Source organism: Littorina saxatilis, linkage group LG12, assembly GCF_037325665.1.
Source record: "Littorina saxatilis isolate snail1 linkage group LG12, US_GU_Lsax_2.0, whole genome shotgun sequence".
Taxonomy (NCBI): Eukaryota; Metazoa; Mollusca; class Gastropoda; order Littorinimorpha; family Littorinidae; genus Littorina; species Littorina saxatilis.
The window spans coordinates 18,037,919-18,051,900 of NC_090256.1; positions in this window are offsets into that span (position 1 = coordinate 18,037,919).

Consider the following 13,982-nt stretch of genomic DNA (forward strand, 5'->3'; position numbering starts at 1 on the left):
GAATTAAATATAGGTTACACACTCCGAGTTCTGATTATCTTGCATATTTTCCCGAGGGTCGATTTTCAGGTATTACCGAGTCTTTGGCGAGGTAATACCTGAAAATCGACCCGAGGGAAAATATGCAAGATATTCAGGACGAGGTGTGTAAGCTATTTATCCTATTACTCCGACGTTTTCATTAAAAACACTTACTTTTTTCACAAAAACCTGCCCGTGCCTGTTTTCAGCTTGCCAAAAGACTCCGCAGTCGAAATTCATGTCAATGAATTCATGCGCAAAGCTAGTTCCCATTTGTCAGCATAATGGACGGCGTCATTCGACTTGTATGTGGACATTCAGTCATTCATATTACTTATAAAAAGGTCTGCTATCTGCTTTTACATTTTGAAAGTCATTTTAAAATGTCCCTGTGTATATTTGACATTGGCTTTCGTTATACTCAATTCGGCATACCGGGTTTATATTTTTACCAGAATTGCGCACGATAATGGCAGCGCAACAAATTCAGTTCGGGCCGTGCTGGTTTGATCGTTGACCCAAGTCAGTTCGCATGCAGTGTTACTTTTTGTCAGTCGGGGATAGAAATGTTGGCTGTCATCGCGCTGTTCTGTTTCGGTTTTCACACGTGGATCACTTACATATTCAGTCGTCGGGTTTAGGTGAGCCAAAGCTTCAATACTTCGCCTGTTGTAGACGTTAAGCAATAAAGCTTGGAAGTTGTATGTCGGCACTGAGAGTCGGTCGCGGTACATCGCTTTCTACTTTGTCCCGGTCTTGAGTTTGAACACCTAAGGTTGGCTACATCTAACACCTCACATCCTCTTCTCTTCCCCATATATATCTTAACTGTATCTCCAACTTCTTTTCGTCTTCTTCTTTTCATTTTGATGTCACTCCCTCATTTGTCGCTGAACCCCGCAGTTTACTCGACTCGGATTCACACAAGCCCGTCTAGCAGACGACAGTTCGAACAGTCTTGAACAGCACGGTTGCAAGCAGATTCAGCTATCAATCGATGCAATACACTTAAAGCCAAAGCAAATAACCAAATGAGAAAACCTAACGTTTGATTTGACTTCATGGTGACTCTTCTGATAATTTTTTTGGCGTTGGAATGGATCTCAACGGGTTCCCAGCTACGACAACTTTTCCAGAGTTATGCACCGCAGGCATGCCTTCGACAATCGATGTCAGTTTCAGATTGAGTTTTCGAACTACCAGGTGACTGGGTTGTGTTTTGATTGCGCTCTCTCTCTCTCTCTCTCTCTCTCTCTCTCTCACGGTTCTGTGTAGATGGCTGTCTGTGTAAAAATTAGGGAGTATCGTCCCTTGATCCCACTCGCGATACTCGTTGAACATGCCTTTGACCATGCAGTCGCTTCAGCCAGCGAAATATCTCGACTCCGCTCTTTAAATCCATGCAGAATGTGCGTATCGTATGAAGTATTCTTTATTTTCTCAATATTGACACATGTAGGCCTGTACCTATACGTGATATTGACTTTGACACCATAAAATATTTCAGTCGTATGTTGAAAAAAGTAGTCCATCTGTAAACTCTGAATATGCAGATGACCTCTATAAATTATTCAATTGTACTCTGAAATCAAAGACAATGACCAATGACGGTTGAGATCGAAACTCGGTTGTGATGGGTAATCCATATGGTCGCGATGGATAATTCAGAATAATCACCTCCTCAGCTAACAGAGACAAAGAGGCAGGTCATAGGATAAATGCTCTTTCCCCATGGAACATCCTGGACAAATACCAATGGCTGTTATGCAATAATTATGGCGGAATAAATTATTGTTATTGTTCCTCTTGTTCTTCTTCTTAGCAGATATGTGTTGGTGTATATGACCCTTTTCACGCGAATCATAGTAAAGGCAGGGGCTCACATCCACGTCGGACATCCAACATACACGGATATTTTTTCCAAATGTCCAAAACATTTTTCATGCAAGAGGACATATGTCCTATTGTTTTTGTCACAAAGTCGTCATTGTCCGATTATGCTTTCATTTGATCCGGACATTGTCAGTACTTTCCAATTTACAATAGTTTGATTTGCTATTTTATCGATGTTTTGCGAAGCAACATAAAAAAAGCAACATAACTAAAAAAAAAAATGTCATATTGATTTATTTTTGTTCAGGACAAATGTCCTATCACTTTTGCATTGTTCAGGACATGTGTCCTATACCACCTCTCATGGATGTAAGCCCCTGTAAAAGGTGCGTCAGTTTCAAACGCTCAGGCTCACCGCTCAACGCTATTCATTACATCACTTCCATTATTGACCTGACCCGACCACCCCAGCCAGTCACGCGAACAGAAAGGTAAAACGTCCAGGGCAAGGGGTAACCGATGGCACGCCAAGCTGACCTCTAGCTGACCACAAAGCCGCCGGTCAACGCGCACGAAAGGTCACCGTGTTACATAAAATATTGCAGAAAGGCCGCCCACGCGGTCCTTATTGTGAAAATAGTTCGGCTCATGCGGAACTAGGGGAACGTTTACGTCCTCACAGAAAGTTGTCCTATTAGGGACATGAAATTGGTGATATGCTGGCTCATATCTGCCCAGGCAGGCTTTTATACTTGATCAGAGCAAAGAGCTTTGATCAGACTACCCCTCCCCCTCCCCCACGCGGCATATACCAAAAACCAACAGCGATCAAAACCAACAGCCTTCCCGGTACTCCTTGTAAAAGAATAGAAATTATTTGATGAATTAATTTATTTCTTGACACTATTGTCAATCTGTAAGATGAATTCATCAACAATAATTCTGACTCTCTTTGTGTTGACTCTCGCTTGGTCCCTACAACGCGCTATACAGCTATGCTGTTTACACAGGCGCAAAACACAGTCAGTGCATGTAATCATCTTGGTTTTAAAAAACTTTTAGTCAGAATTTCTTCGCATGAACAGTTCAAAACGCACAGCTGGGACACGCACTCAAGCAAATGCTTATATCACGTGACCAGAACAATACTAAATTACACATATTTTCGTAATGGTGGACATAACAACAATAAACCAGAAGAACAAATTGAAACTGAATGGGGATGGGGAACTAAATAGGAACAAAAGAATCTACAGAAGATAAAAAGAAAAGGGAGGGGGAGGGGGAAGAAAGTACTAACAACCACATGGAGAGACTAGGACGAAAGCGCATAGGAAGAGAACATCAAGTCTAAGACATGCAACATGTAAATTCAAGTAAATGTAACATTTTTTTGATGGAAGGCAGTAATTCGTCAAAATATAAAATACAAGACAAACGATAATAATCATTACTTATACGCTGCTTATGTAATCAAATACGATAACACAGAGAGAGGCCGCGTGGAGGTACTCATGTTCTTACCGACGTAAACAGTGTTATTCCATTTATTATTTGAACTTCCGAGTTTCTATTTTTTCTGCACACGTAATGAATCGTGCTACAATAGTGCTCTCAATGACATGCGCCGCATTCAGTGCAATCAACTCGGTCATGCAGGGGAGCGCCCTTTCGTGGTAAACAGGAAAACCATCCTCATTACTAGTAGTACTTACTGGACAAAGATAGACTGACAGAGAACGTGGCATTTCTGTTTGTAGGTCTCCAGATCTATCGGATTGGATTGGATTGGATAAGATTTACAGTCCAGTGAGGTTACCCTCATGGAAATTCGGGCTGCTTTCTCCCTGGGGAAAGCGAGCTGCCATACAGTATACGGCGCTACCCATATTTTTTATTTTTTTTCCTGCATGCGTGTATTTATGTTTCCTGAGACTTAATGCCGTGTGAGATGGAATTTTTTTACTTTATTCCAAGTCCCACGGGTATTTGATGGACATTTTTATCTATGCCTATACAATTTTGCCAGGAAAGACCCTTTTGTCAATCGTGGGATCTTTAACGTGCACACCCCAATGTAGTGTACACGAAGGGACCTCGGTTTTTCGTCTCATCCGAAAGACTAGCACTTGAACCCACCACCTAGGTTAGGAAAGGGGGGAGAAAATTGCGGCCTGACCCAGGCCTGAACACGCAACCTCTCGCTTCCGAGCGCAAGTGCGTTACCACTCGGCCACCCAGTCCTTCTGCCTGGTCTGTATTTTTAAGAACTCTGCCTCTTTTTACATTTAGTCAAGTTTTGACTAAATGTTTTAACATAGAGGGGGAATCGAGACGAGGGTCGTGGTGTATGTGTGTGTGTGTGTGTGTGTGTGTGTGTGTGTGTGTGTGTGTGTGTGTGTGTGTGTGTGTGTGTGTGTGTGTGTGTGTGTGTGTGTGTCTTTCTGTCTGTGCGTGTGTGTGTAGAGCGATTCAGACTAAACTACTGGACCGATCTTTATGAAATTGAATGATATCCCCGGACGGTTTTTTTCTTTTTTTCGATAAATACCTTTGATGACGTCATATCCGGCTTTTTGTAAAAGTTGAGGCGGCACTGTTACACTCTCATTTTTCAATCAAATTGACTGAAATTTTTTAACGAATATCAGTTGAGAACAAAACCAAGACTCAAGCAGAAGGATGCACACACAGCTTGTCGCCCACGAAAAAGCCGAGACGGATAGCAATTTACAGGAAGGTCCACACAGGGAAGGCAGGTATCTTTTAAGGTTATGTTTGAATAAATACATTCAAACCTGTTTATAACAACCAACCAGATAGATGGACTTACTAGAATTGTTCGTGGTGGTCAATAAGAAAAGGTGAACTGTAAAGGGGCACAGATATATGATCTTACAAGTTTTTATCCCCCTTAGTATATATGTCGACGCCCGGGTTCAAATGCTTGTTTTCCTTTATATTATAAACCGACCATAGGGCGTCATCGTAAAAAAAAAAGAAATCTTCAAAATCTCCCAAAACGTTCGGAATTCTGGGTAGGGAAATCCTTTCATAAAATGACGTCAGTACCTTTCGGTGATTGGTCAATGGCAATGCATCTCGGGGAACTTGCCAGGAATATTCAGGGGTGGCCGCAGTGGGTTGGTGATCTTTATCGGGAGGTGGTCAACAAGACAGGCTCCAATGTTCATGGTAATAATTCACTAGCAGCAAAGATGGCTGTCCGCTAGACGACTACGTCACAGAGGCTCGTCGCATCATTGCCCACTTCAACCTGGAGGCGCTGGGCGGCGAGGCTGCTGAATGGCTGATCCAGTCACTTGCTGGGCCTGCCAAGAAGGAAATCAACCTGCACCCCCCTCATGCGACTGCCACTGCCAACTTAGTCCTGAACATCCTGCAGGACACGTTTGGGGACCACGCCAGCATTTCCACTCTACTAGCGTCGTTCTACAGCATCTCCCAGAGTCAAGAGGAGGGCATTCTCTCATATGCCCACAGGTTGCAGGCTCTGCGGGACAAGATGAATGGTGGTGTTGCCGGTACAGTTACCGATGCTGCACTTCGTGATCGATTCATGCACGGACTGTTTTTGCCTGCAATGAGACGGGACCTCATGCGCTTTGTGAGAGAGCGTGAGGCTGTCACTTTTGCGGCAGTCCGTGTAGAAGCTATCAGGTGGATGAGAGAAGATTTCAAGGTGGTGGTGACGAAGCAACAACAACAAGCAACAGAGAGCAGCACTGAGGTACGCAGCCTGCAATTACAAGTCAGCGAACTCGCCATCAAGTCAGCAGAGCTTCGAGCTGCCCTGCACCAACGCCCGCCGGCTGCCTCTCGTCAACAGCAACCGTCCGCGAAGCCACGTTGTTGGCTTTGCAACCGCCACGGGCACCTACAGAGCAGGTGCCCTACCAAGCGTCATGGGAGTCAACAACCGTTGTCATGGAGACAGCCCAGTGAGTCACCCACGTGTGGACCAGCAGTCAACAGCCATCAAGCAACCGCACCGCGAGCAGAGCAGTCAGACAGAGGAGGTTGTGACTGCACAGGAACAGCTGACGCCGAAGCACGAGGCCTCCATTGACAGATTAGAGACCCGACTGAAGAAGGAACTGGAGGCCAAGCAACAGTTACAGGATGAACGCTTCCAGAAGGACTTAGAAATACGCCAACTTAGAGAGCGGTTAGTTTTCAAGTGTGAAGAGGTGTCAATTGAGCGGAAAGCAGCAGGACACATTCGTAAAGACCTGGAAGCGTTGTTGCATCAGCAGCTCACAGAGAAAGAGCATCGGCTTACGACAGCCCCAGCCCCCATAGAGCTTCACGACGCTGACCAGATAACATTGTGGGATTCTGTGCTCAATTTGTCATGCCCCTTTACAAGCTAAACCACCCCTCGTAAAATCATGAAAACTCTTCAGTCACACATGTGGCGTAACCATGCCTTGCTTGCTTGTTAGCTATTGTGATCAGCTAAGAGACTGTGTAAAGTATCATTATTGATTGCCTGTTGTATTTTGTCTTGCATGAATGGGTTGGGTGACTGTGCGTGTCATCCGTTATTGTTTCTGATTTTATTTGTTGTTTCACTTGGGTGAACTTGTGTTTGGTTTGTGTTTGAATAATATATGTCATTTTCAGCTAATCCCGAGGCGTTGTACCTGCGAGGACGCAGTTGGTATAGAGCTGGTGGGGGGATGTAGCCGTGTGGCGATTACATGTCTATTATCTTCCCCTGACCCAAGTTGTGTCTCCCGCTAGGATTATTGTGTGTTGTAGCTAATTGTAGGTGTGCATGGAGGCTGGTTTCTTATTGGTTGATTGTTTGAACGGGTGCGCGGGTGAGTCAGAATAATAGCGTGGGCTAGAAGAGTACCCGGTGTGATTTCGAAGTGTGAAGACGTGTCAGTGTGCGTATCTTGGATTGTGATGTTTTAGTTGTAGTTGAACGATGTTTGTGTTTCTGTAATAATCAATGCAAGTACCTCAAGTAGTGTAGTTTGGGCCATTATAACTGTATTTTGGCGAAGGAGTGATTCGAGGATTGTTTAGAGAGACTTTGTGTGTGTGTTCAGTTGAACAGACGTTTTAGAGCTGGGTTTATATCAGCGAGGTGACTTTTGACCGGGATCGTAATTCAAGTTCCGACGAGTTGTGTGCGGCTGTATATTGAGGAAGGAACTACACTGCTTTCTGGTGTCTGCTTTCTGGTGTCTGCTTTCTGGTGGACGTTAAATAAAAGTCACGTTATCGCAACCTCTGTCTTGGCGTCTCATTTATGCTTCCTGGCCTATTTCCCCCCTTCCACTCCACCCTATCACACTAAGTCTCGGGTTTGTTTGTCAAAACATCACACAAAGACAAAAACTGCAATGGCGGCTGCAAGTTTTGTAGAAATGAGGGCCTGTTTTAATTCATTATCACAAGGAACCACAAAACCTACCCCGAACACACAGACAGAAACACACACACACACACACACACACACACACACACACACACACACACACACACACACACACAGAGACACCAAAGAGTTTTCTCCTACGGAAAGTCCGTTGGAGAAAACTCTAGGAGAAAACTCTTTGAACACACACACACACACACAAACACTCTGCTCCTTAAATTAAAAGACAGCTGCTTAATTCTCATCCAAGAATAAGAATCAATCTTTTCCTCCCGCTGCTTACAAATCACACCCACCCTTAAATCTGCAAACACAGAAATGTGACACTACACACACGGCCAGCTCCAGCTCCAGTAGGGCACTGCGACCTTTTTTTTACTAACCCCCAGATCGATCTCCGATTGCAGTGTGACGTCAAAGGCCTCGAAAACGGCCGGGTTTATACTTTCGATTGCGGCGGCCGTTATCCAATGCGCGCGTCTCATACCGGCCAGGCTGGCTAGAAATGGTCGCCTACGCACGATCACATTTACACACTTTTTTGATTTCGCTTCCCTTGTGGAGTGTGTGTGTGTGTTGGAGGGGGGGAGGGGGAAGTTATGGGGTTTGGGCATTAAGAGAGTGGGAGGGTTTGGGAAAGGTGGGGTAATTTGGTGTGTGTGTGTGTGTGTGTGTGTGTATGTGTGTTTGTGTGTGTGTGTGTGTCTGTCTGTCTGCCTGTCTGTGTGTATGTGTGCGTGCGCGCGCGTGTGTGTGTGTGTGTGTGTGTGTGTGTGTGTGTGTGTGTGTATGTGTGTGTGTGTGCGGGTGTTCTAGACCAACGTCCCCGCTCTCCTGATCATTGAGAAGTAGTTGTTGAAGGCGATCAAGGGAAAACAGAGAGCCTACGGAAGCAACGCTTTATTAGACGTCACGTTTCACAAAAAGCTACGAGCAAATAGAACGAATACTTTTTTTTACAGGTGAATAAGGAAATCAATAATGAAATAATTAACTCATTCCTTTTTGAATGAATTATTCAATCAATCAACAAACAAACAAACCAGTCACACAACCAACAACCATACAAACATACGAAAAGAAAAAAATAATAAGGAGCAATGAGAATGTTTTATTATTATTTTATAAAGAAAAACAGCAAACATAGATAACCATTAATTGTTTGTTGTTATTTGTAATATATACACCCAAAAAAAGCTTAAAATATACTGTCTGCAATGTACTTATTTCCCAAATAGAATGAATTGTTTCTCCTCAGGGCTTTAATGTGCTTCTTTTCACATCGTGATTTCAGTCTATAATTGAAGTAAGCTTTTCACTTCCTGCATCGGCGTTTTCTGTATTATTTTTGTTCGACGTCATTCTTTGGATGCTAACTGGCGTCTCGATCAATTTTCGCGCAAAACGACGGGAAAACATAGAACTAGTGGAAGATGCCTGGCAATGGCAAAATAGAACTAAACACTAACTTCGATCGTGAAATCTTGGCATATTAGACATGCTATTCTTTCACCGTTGGTTCGTGTCCTTTGTTAATTCCAGACCAGGACTTCAACAACACGGAAGTGAACTCGATGCGAACTTTAAGACGATGGGGAAAAGAGCGGGAGAATGAGGGTGTGGGTGGTGGTGGATGTTGTCTGTGTGTGTGTGTGTGTGTGTGTGTGTGTGTGTGTGTGTGTGTGTGTGTGTGTGTGTGTGATGTGTGTGTGTGTCATGTGTGTGTGTGTGTGTGTGTGCGTGTGTGGGCGTATGTGTGTGAAAAATGCAATTAAGATGTTGGACGTTCCGTGCAATGGTTTATGGAGAGAGAGACAGAGACAGAGACAGAGAGACAGAGAGAGAGACAGAGAGACAGAGACAGAGAGACAGAGAGAGAGAGACACAGAGAGACAGAGAAAGACAGACAGAGAGAAAAGGGATAGACAGAGACAGAGAGACACAGAGAATAACGGCGACAGAGCTAGAGACACAGACTCATAGGCAGATAAAGACAAGTCGCGTAAGGCGAAATTACTACATTTATTCAAGCTGTGGAACTCACAGAATGAAACTGAACGCACTGCATTTTTTCACAATGACCGTAGTCCGCCGCTCGTATAAAAGTCGAGCCTGTTTAGCGCGGTAGCGGTTGCGCTGTGCTGCATAGCACGCTTTTCTGTACCTCTCTTCGCTTTAACTTTCTCAGCGTGTTTTTAATCCAAACATATCATATCTATATGTTTTTGGAATCAGGAACCGACAAGGAATAAGATGAACTTATTTTTAAATCGATTTCGGAAATTTTATTTTAATGATAATTTTTATATTTTTAATTTTCAGAGCTTGTTTTTAATCCAAATATAACATATTTATATGTTTTTGGAATCAGAAAATGATGAAAAATAAAATGAACGTAAATTTAGATCGTTTTATAAAAAAATAATTTTAATGACAATTTTCGGATTTTTAATGACCAAAGTCATTAATTAATGTTTAAGCCTCCAAGCTGAAATGCAATACCAAAGTCCGGCCTTTGTCGAATATTACTTGGCCAAAATTTCAATCAATTTTATTGAAAAATGAGGCAGTGTGACAGTGCCGCCTCAACTTTTACAAAAAGCCGGATATGACGTCATCAAAGACGTTTATCGAAAAAAAGAAAAAAACGTCTGGGGATATCATACCCAGGAACTCTCATGTAAAATTTCATAAAGATCGGTCCAGTAGTTTACTCTGAATCGCTCTACACACACACACACGCACAGACACACACACACACACACACACACACACACATACACCACGACCCTCGTCTCGATTCCTCCTCTATGTTAAAACATTTAGTCAAAACTTGACTAAATGTAAAACTGAGACAGAGGAAAAAGAGACAGTGACAGAGAGACAGTGACAGAGAGACAGTGACAGAGAGACAGATACAGAGAGACAGACAGACACCTACACAGACAAAAAGAGACAGTGACAGAGACAAACGTCCAGACAGACATAGACAGACCGAAATAGTTCGACTAACCTTGGTTGTCATCATTTTCACGAGTTTTCATTCACAAGCACCTGGGAAATAAATCTCATGTTCCCCGGGGAATAAATCCCCGGTTACCATAGTTGCAGGAAGCCCTATTACATGGATAATCAAAAGCAAACCCAATAGAAACGCTCGAGGATTCTTCGGCTCTTTTCATTGGCGTTTCCCCAGACCTAGCCTAAACAGACGACAAGACACTGCTTTGCAAAGTTCCAAAAACCAACTGGCAAACTGGCAAAAGTAAACAAAAAAACAAAACTACTTCAATAAATTCGTCACAAACAAATGAAACCTACCGATATGTTATGTCTTCTTACAAAGTCATGGAGTGCGTGTATCTTTGTGTGAGAAACACGAACGTCAAGTTCAAGTCAAACCAATTGACCCCTGACACACACATTTTGACCCGTGCACAAGACGTTGTATCGATAAACGAAGCACAAATAAGAAATAATGATAAAAGCAAAGAAAATAGCAACAAGATATGCAAACATCTCACAAAGCCGAGCAAGCAGATTAACAGGTCTAATGAAAAACAAAGAGGTACCGAGTCGGAAACAAGATCGCGATTCTTTCCTTCGCTGCACGACGCAAATCTTCTGTGACCTTTGACTCAACGTAGCTTCCACATTCGATTACTTAGCTTAATACTCACAACTGAAAGCCGAGGGAGTGGAATACCGAGATGAACAAACAGAACTGTGCATCCTCAAACCTGACATATTCATCCCAAGATTTTATGAACTCAAAAATACAGAAAGTTGCTTTCACACGCCAGCTTTGATTGCCAGTGGTTATCCGCACGGAACTCGTGTGGTTATCAGCACGGAACCCGTGTTTCAAAGCATGGCTCCCTGTGTTGATTGTTATCTTATTTTCTCACTACCAAAATGATGACAAAAACGATGTTTGGTGGTTTGTTGTCAGACCAGCTTTTTTTGTCGGTCCTCGGGGGTCAATAAATATGAAACAAAAGACGATATGCTCCCCCTCGGACGACAAAAAAGCTGGTCTGTCAACAACCCATCAAACATCTTATATTATTGATGCCCTTCTAAGAATCCTTGACGAACAAATCCAGTGTCTGTTTATCAACACTTCTAAACCCTACTCCGATGAAGAAAGATTATCCGCCGATGCGCACTATCTTGTTACCTTCAATATACACTCATACACTCCTGAATTTCTCTATGAGATAATAAAGTATTCTTATTCTTATTCTTATTATTCTTAATTATCATCTTAGTTTTGTCTTCGGTGCGACTTGCCACGTTAAAAATCCGCACACATTATCGTCAACATAATTAAGCCTTGACGCACCTTGCGACCTTTAAAACCCCCACACAAACACACACACATTGGTCAACACCATATTGGTGCCAGAAACGTTTCGTAATTCACACTCGTTCCTCACAGATCGAACGCAGATCAACAGTTATTAACGCTGCTGTACACTGTACACACAATTCAAGACATCTTCAATAGCTTTCACAGCTCAAGCTTGGGTGACGGTCTCAGCTGCCACTGGTTTAGGACGCCTAGCCTGCTGTGACTCCAGAAGATATTGACTAACACATCAGCTCACGAGCGACCGAACACAATCAACAAGGAATGGCCTGTAGACAGACGGTGTTTGTAACCTCAAATTGAGGGTCACCGTCGTCACGCTCTATAGCTGCTGGCACAATCCATGCACACAGCCAAAAGGGAACACCGAACGAAAGAGTGACAAGTGTCCTACTTCTTTCGCAAAAAAACTAGGTCAGTAGAAGGTAAAATCTGGGTCAGTAGAACGACATCGGCTACAGCTAAACACGATGCCGGTACGTCTAAAATCGGTCGATATAAGAACCAGGGTTCGATAGAATTCTGCGAGTTGCACTTCGTTCGCCCAATTTCTCATTGGTTGCTTGTTATACTGAGAGGCGTATTGGAAACTTGTGAATTGTCAGTGTGTGTTGGCGTGTAGGCGTTTTATTGCTTCTTTTAGGTGTGAGGTTGGCACGTTTATTTCAAGCCTGGTCTCTTTTTATATTTAGTCAAGTTTTGACTAAATATTTTAACATCGAGGGGGAATCGAAACGAGGGTCGTGGTGTATGTGCGTGTGTCTGTCTGTCTGTCTGTCTGTGTGTGTGTAGAGCGATTCAGACTAAACTACTGGGCCGATCTTTATGACATTTGACATGAGAGTTCCTGGGTATGATATCCCCGGACGTTTTTTTCTTTTTTTCGATTAATACCTTTGATGACGTCATATCCGGCTTTTTGTAAAAGTTGAGGCGGCACTGTCACACCCTCATTTTTCCATTAAATTGATTGAAATTTTGGCAAAGCAATCTTCGACGAAGGCCGGGGTTTGGTATTGCATTTCAGCTTGGTGGCTTAAAAACTAATGAGTGAGTTTGGTCATTAAAAATCGGAAACTTGTAATTAAAATTATTTTTTTATTAAACGATCCAAAAACAATTTCATCTTATTCTTCGTCATTTTCTGATTCCAAAAACATATACATATGTTATATTTGGATTAAGAACAAGCTCCGAAAGTTAAAAATATAAAAATTATGATCAAAATCGTTTTAAAAACTATTTCATCTTATTCCTTGTCGGTTCCTGATTCCAAAAACATAATAGATATGATATGTTTGGATTAAAAACACGCTCAGAAAGTTAAAACGAAGAGAGGTACAGTAAAGCGTGCTATGAAGCACAGCGCAATCGCTACCGCGCCAAACAGGCTCGTCACTTTCACTGCCTTTTGCACTAGCGGCGGACTATGTTCAGTTTCATTCTGTGAGTTCCACAGCTTGACTAAATGTAGTAATTTCGCCTTACGCGACTTGTTTTACATTTAGTCAAGTTTTGACTAAATGTTTTAACATAGAGGGGGAATCGAGACGAGGGTCGTGGTGTATGTGTGTGTGTGTGTGTGTGTGTCTGTCTGTGCGTGTGTGTGTGTGTGTGTGTGTGTGTGCGTGTGTGTGTGTGTGTGTGTGTGTGTGTGTGTGTGTGTGTGTGTAGAGCGATTCAGACCAAACTACTGGACCGATCTTTATGTAATTTGACATGAGAGTTCCTGGGAATGATATCCCCGGTTGTTGTTTTCTTTTTTTCGATAAATACTTTTGATTACGTCATATCCGGGTTTTTGTAAAAGTTGAGGCGGCACTGTCACACCCTCATTTTTCAATCAAATTGATTGACATTTTTGTAAAGCAATCTTCGACGAAAGCCGGACTTCGGTATTGCATTTCAGCTTGGTGGCTTAAAAATTAATAAATGACTTTGGTCATTAAAAATCTGAAAATTGTAATAAAATTTGTTTTTTATATCAAACGATCCAAATTTACGTTCATCGTATTTTACATCATTTTCTGATTCCAAAAACATATAAATATGTTATATTTGGATTAAAAACAAGCTCTGAAAATTAAAAATATAAAAATTATGATCAAAATTAAATTTCCGAACTCGATTTAAAAACAATTTCATCTTATTCCTTGTCGGTTCCTGATTCCAAAAACATATAGATATGATATGTTTGGATTAAAAACACGCTCAGAAAGTTAAAACGAAGAGAGGTACAGAAAAGCGTGATATGCATCACAGCGAAACCACTACCGCGCTGAACAGGCTCGTCAGTTTCACTCCGTTATGCACAAGCGGCGCACAACGGTCATTGTGAAAAAA